A 6440-nucleotide genomic window follows, 5' to 3' on the forward strand; every position below is an offset into this window, starting at 1 on the left:
GCCGCTCCGCCGCGCTGGCCCCCGCGCCGGCTCCGCGGTCGCCCCGGCAACCGTCGCCATGGAACCCGCAGCATCCCCCGGGCCCCGCTGGACCCCCGGGACCCCGGCCGGGCCCCCCCCCCCCCCGCACCGGGGGTCGCAGTCGCATGGCGGGGTGTGTGTGTGTTACAGTCGCGTGGGGGGATCACACTCACACAGGGGGGTCACACTCACTTGGGGGTGTCACACTCGCATGGGGGGGGGTCACGCTTGCATGGGGGGGATCACGTTTGCACGGGGGGTATCACACTCGCACGGGGCGTATCACACTCATACAGGGGAGAATCACACTCGCACGGGGGTATCACACTTATACGGGGGGATCGCACTCACACAGGGGATCACATTTGCACGGGGGGTATCACACTCGCACGGGGTTATCACACTTATACGCGGGGTCACACTCGCACAGGGGTACCACGCTTGCATGGGGGGATCACACACAGGGGATGACATTTGCACGGGGGGTATCACACTCGCACAGGGGTGTCACACTCGTACAGGGGAGAACCACACTCGCACGGGGGTATCACACTTATACGGGGGGATCGCACTCACACAGGGGATCACATTTGCACGGCGGGCACGCTCGCATGGGGTTATCACACTTACATGGGGGGTCACACTCGCATAGGGGTCCCACGGGGGGATCACGCTCACACGGGATCACATTTGCACGGGGGGTATCACACGCGCGTGGGGGTATCACACTCGTACAGGGGAGAACCACACTCGTATGGGGGTATCATGCTTATACGGGGGGATCACACTTGCATGGGGGGGTCACACTCACACGGGGGATCACATTTGCACGGGGGGTATCACACTCGCACGGGGTTATCACACTTCTATGCGGGGTCACGCTCGCAGAGGGGTATCACGCTTGCGCGGGGGGATCACACACAGGGGATCACATTTGCACGGGGGGTATCACACTCACACGGGGGACTCACACTCGTACAGGGGAGAATCACACTCACGTGGGGGTATCACACTTATACGGGGGGATTGCACTCACATGGGGGGATCGCACTCACATGGGGGTGTCACACTCATATGGGGGGGGTCACGCTTGCATGGGGGGGTCACGCTTGCATGGGGGGATCACGCTCACACGGGGGATCCCATTTGCATGGGGGGTATCACACTCGCGCAGAGGTATCACACTCATACAGGGGAGAACCACACTCGCACGGGGGTATCACACTTATACGGGGGGATCGCACTCGCACGGGGGGATGACACTTGCACAGGGAGATGACACTTGTATGGAGGTGGTCACGCTCGCACAGGGGGATGACACTTGCACGGGGGTTATCACACTCGCATGGGACGGGAACACGCTCGCACGGAGGGGCATCACGCTTGCACGGGGGAAAAAGGGAGAGAGGGAAACGGAGGAAAAAGGAAAGAGGAAAATGGGGGGAAAAAGGCAAGAAAAAGGGAAAGGGAGGAAGGGGAGAAACAAATTCTGCTACATTTTTAGTGAAGAAAAGCAGCAAATCCCCATTTCTCTCCACGACAGGGTCCGGCCCTGGGCTCGTGTGACGAGCTGGCCGGTCTCAGCCTCCCGTCCCGCTGCCGGCACAGCGGGTGTTTGGGGTGGAGACCGGGGGTTTTGCCCCAACTTGAGGGGGTTTAGCCCCAGATCTAGCCCTGCTTCCTTGGCGCAGCTGAGAAAGCGGGGTTTTCCGCTTGGAGCCTGGGGTTATTGTCCCAATACTGGTAGTTTTTAACCCAAAATTCAGCCTGGCTTTCCTGGTGCTGCTGGGAACGAGGTGGGTGTTTGGGCTTGGAGATGGCCCGGTTTTAGGGGGGGGTTGTCCCCAAATTTCCCCCTGTGCCCCCAGGGCTCTCCCAGCCTCAGGGTGGGCAGCTCTGGCTGGGATTGGGCAGGGCAGAGCGAAGTGCCGAGGCTGGATTGGCCCAGAAGCCAAATAACCTTCTTAGAATTGGTCTGCTGACATCACCGGCTTGCTAAGAAAACTGATGACATCACCGAGGCAAGCAGTGACATCACCTCTTCTACCCCATGGCTGCAGCTCTGGGCCAGACACCCCGGTGATGGGCATTTGCTGCTTGCTTTGCTGGCCAGGTGGCCTGAGCAGAAGGGGAAAGGCCGATCCGCCCCTGCCTTTGCAGCAACATTAAAATCCGCCCCCCCAGGAATATTTGTGCTCAAATGCAGCAAATAAAGAGGACGCGGGGGGTCCCCGGGGGGTCCCCGGGACTGCGGAGCCGGCGGTGGCGGTGACCTGCCTCCCACGCAGGGGAAATCTCCTTCGTTAGCGGTGGAAAATAGCGGCGCGGGCATGAAAAGGCAGCGATAATATTTTATTTGTGTCTTTTTACGAGGCGGGCTCTTGAAAGCCGCCCTGGCACAAGGAGGGGAGCGTGATATATTGGTGGCTGCTGGAGAGGTGGAGCGTGACGGTGCCGGAGGAGAAACGCGTGGCCGGTCCGTCCCCCCCAGCCCCATCACTGTGAATCCTGCTGGTGTCCCCAGCTGTGAGACGTCGTCCTCAAACGTGTGTCCCCAAAGGGTTGGAGGCACCAGCCCTCGGCCCCAGCGTGTCCCCAGGTGTGAGGTATTGTCCCCGTTCTGAGGCAGTGTTCCTCACCCAAGGCATGTCCCCAGGTCTGAGACACTGTCCTCAGGTCTGAGACACTGTCCCCAACCTGAGACACCATCCCCAGGTCCAAGACACTGTCACTTGACCCCAGACATGACCCCAGGTCCAAGACACTGTGCCAAGACACTCTTCGAAGGTCCAAGACACCGTCCCTCAACCCAAGACACCGTCCCCCATCCCCAGATGTCATTCCCAGGTCTAAGACCCCATCCCTTGACCCAAGACCCCATCCCCCAAGCCAAGACATGTCCCCAGGTCCAAGACCTTGTCCCCTACCAGAGACACCATCCTCCGGTCCAAGGCTCTCCCAAGACACTCTCCCCAGGTCTGAGACACTGTCCCTCGACCCAAGACAAGTCCCCAGCTCCAAGACACCATCCCAAGACACCAACCCCAGGTCTAAGACATGGTCCTCAACCTGAGAGACCATTCCCAGGTCCAAGACATGGTCTCCAAGCCATGTCCCCGGGTGCAAGAGACCATCCCCGACCCTGGACACGTCTCCAAGTCCTAGATGCTGTCCCCAGCCCAAGGCATGTCCCCAGGCAGGAGACACCGGAGAGCTGAGGGGCAGGTAGGGAAGCAGGAAAGCAGCAGGCAGGGGTCTGGAGAGCAGAGAGGAGCTGCAGGGCGACATGGAAAAGCCAAACCTCTCGCTTTCAAACAGCAAAACCCCTCCAGAAAGCAGCACGGTCACCCCAGCACAGCCCCATATCTGCTGCCTGAGAATCCCCACCGGGTCAGCATGGGCCAAGCCAGCCCAGGCTCTCATCACCTTCCTGACAACCCTTCTCAGGGGGACTAAAACAAGCCCCAAGCCCCCAATAAATCGCTGTCCTCTGCCTGTGGCGCATCCTGCGGCACCGGCGTCCCGGCCGGACAGACGATATCTATAATCCTGCCGCGCTGTCGGAGTAAATCTCGCGGCTCTCCCAGCATCGCCGAGACCCCAATAAATATCTCCATTTCCTGCTGTCCTGGAGGGAAGATCTGATCAGCTTTTAAATGTCAAATGTAAAGTAAAGTTTGTCATAAAAAAGCCTGTAAAAAAAAAAAAAAAAAAGAAAATACCCCGTCGAGGCGGGCCGGGAGCCGGAGTGAAGCGTGGCAGCATCTGAAGGCGCTGGGGGATGTTTCAGGTACCCCATCCCCATCGTTGAGGGGTGGGGGGGGACCCATTTTAACCCCCCCCCTACCCCAAAAGGCTCCGCCAAGCCCCTGCTCCCGGGATGAGAGGGGACGGGGACGGCTCGGGTGCGTGGCGGGGGGAGTTTAAGGGTGTTTTTGCAGTGTGATTTGGTTGGCACCCCAAATCCCGGGGGGATAAATTGGGCGCGTCCCAACCTTTCACCGGCATCACCAGGGAGGCAAAAAAACCCCCGAATTCCCCCCCAAAGATCCCCCCCCCAGTTTTTTCTCCCCGCCTGGCTCGCCAGCCGCTAATTCCCCTCCATTTTAATGCCTCCCATGACGCCATCCCATTTGGGCTCTTCTGAATCATGTCGTTTCATGTACTAATTAAGCAATAAGACACAACAGGGCATGGATTTATGGGGCCGTATTTCACGCGTAGGTGTGCGGTGGCACCGCGCGGCCGCGAGCGCTTCCCCGCGGCCGCAGCACCCTCCTTCGTGTGGCTGCGGCACCCAGGGGGTCCCGACTGCCACCCCGGGGGTCCCGGCTGCCGGCCCGGGGGTCCCGGCTGCCAGCCCGGAGCTGGTCGTGCCCCATGGTGCAAATGGAGGTGGGGAAAGTCCCCCCGAGCACCGCGGGGGAGGCAGGAGGTGGGGGATGCAAAGGGAGGCGGTGAGCACCCAAGGGTGCTCCTCTGCTGGCAGAGGGTGGGGGTCTCAGGTGCTTTGTGGGGGTGGAGGGTGCTCGGGGCGGGGGGGGGGGTGAGCACTCCCGCTCTGCTCCTATGCAGTATCCGTCTGGCTCGGTACATGCCGTGTCCCCCCGCCTGGATGCCACCCTGGGGACACCAGCTGGGAATTCAGCCTGGATGCCACCCTGGGGACACCAGCTGGGCCCCCTGCCTGGATGCCACCCAAATCTGGGGAAAGCAGAGCCGGGCTGGGTGCGGGTCCACGCAAACACACCATGTAGCGTCACCCGCAGCCCAATGTCACCCACAGCCCAGTGTCACCCGCTGTCTGGTGTCACCCGCTGTCCGGTGTCACCTGCCGTCCAGAAATGGGCCCGGTCCCGGCATGGCTGGACCGCCACTGCCCTCTACCCTCCCACGGCAAAACGGCAGCCGGCCCCTGGCACCCCAGCAGAGCCACCCCGCTGCACCCCGACACCCCAGGCCAGGACCTGGGGACAGGGGGACCGGCGAGGGAGAGGTCCCCGGGGCTGGGGTGGGAGGTGGGAGCCGGGGGTGGTGATCCCCGAGATCCAGCTGTGGGTGTGACGGTGACCCCCACGACCCAGCTGTGGGTGTAATGGTGATCCCCATGATCCAGCTGTGGGTGTGACGGTGATCCCTGCGATCCAGCTGTGGGTGTGACAGGGTGTGACCCGAACCCCCCCCCGATCCAGCTGTGCGGGTGTGGCAGGGCCGGGCGGTGCGGGGGGTGCCTGTGCTCACACCCGCGGGGGTGAGCGGTTGTGCCCAGCCTGTGTGACTGTCCCCCCGCCGCACGTCACCGGCCCTACGGGCGCAGGGGGGGATCCCCCCGGCCCCCCCACCCCCCGGCCTCTCGGGGGGCTCCGTCGGGGCGCGGAGGCGGTGGGAGGCAGCCCGGCCCCATCCCCATTCCCATCCCCGTTCCCACCCCTGTCCCCATCCCTGTCCCCGTCCCCGTCCCCGTCCCCCGGGGTCTCCGCGGGGCCGGTCCCGCTCCCGCCGCCGCCGCCGCCTCATTAGGATGCAGCGCGGGCGGCGACTGCGCCAGCGCCGGGACGGGAGCGGGGCCGGGGACCGGGAGCGGGGACAGGGACGGGAGAGGGGCCGGGGACCGGGAGCGGGGACAGGGACGGGAGAGGGGCCGGGGACCGGGAGCGGGGACAGGGACGGGAGAGGGGCCGGGGACCGGGAGCGGGGCTAGGCTGGGGGCAGCAGCACCCGGTGTCGTCGTCCCCCCCCCCGGTGCCCCCCACCCCGCGGGCACCCGGTAACCCCCGGCCCCCCCCGGCCCCGGCAGCCCCCGTGCCCACCCCCATCCCCCTTGAACCCCCTTACGCACCCGTAAGCCCCCCCATGTGCCACCCACTGACCCCCCCATCCTCTATACACCCGTTTCCCCCCCCGTGAGCCCCGCAGGGGAGGGGGCACCCCACGGCAGCCGCCCGGACCCCGAAGACGCCCCCCCAGCCATGCACACGCACAGGCACACGCGTGTCCAGGCACACGTGTGTGTGTGTGTCCCCCCAACACCCACCCGCACCCCCACTCCCACCTCCAGCCCCCCATCACCCTCCCCCCCCAACTTACAGCATCCCCCCCAAGTCCCCACCATTCCCCACTCGTGCCTCAGTTTCCCCACCCTCCCCACCCCAAACCCCCCCCAAAAAGCAGGACAACCCCCCCACCCCCCCCCCTGAGCGGCGGCCGCCGTCACGCCGCGGCGGCTTTGCAAATCCCGCTATTAATCGCAAGGTCAAAGCCATTACGGTGATATTAAAACCATCAGAGCCCACGGGGGGGGATGGTGGGGGGGTGGAAAGACGGGGGGGGGGTGGGGGGTGGGGGGTGGGCCCCCCTTCGACCCACCCCCCCCCCCTCCTCCCGGCGCGGCGGCTTTGGAGGCGCGCACAGAACATTGC

This window comes from Aptenodytes patagonicus, chromosome 27 (genome assembly GCF_965638725.1).
Source record: "Aptenodytes patagonicus chromosome 27, bAptPat1.pri.cur, whole genome shotgun sequence".
NCBI classification, from domain to species: domain Eukaryota; kingdom Metazoa; phylum Chordata; class Aves; order Sphenisciformes; family Spheniscidae; genus Aptenodytes; species Aptenodytes patagonicus.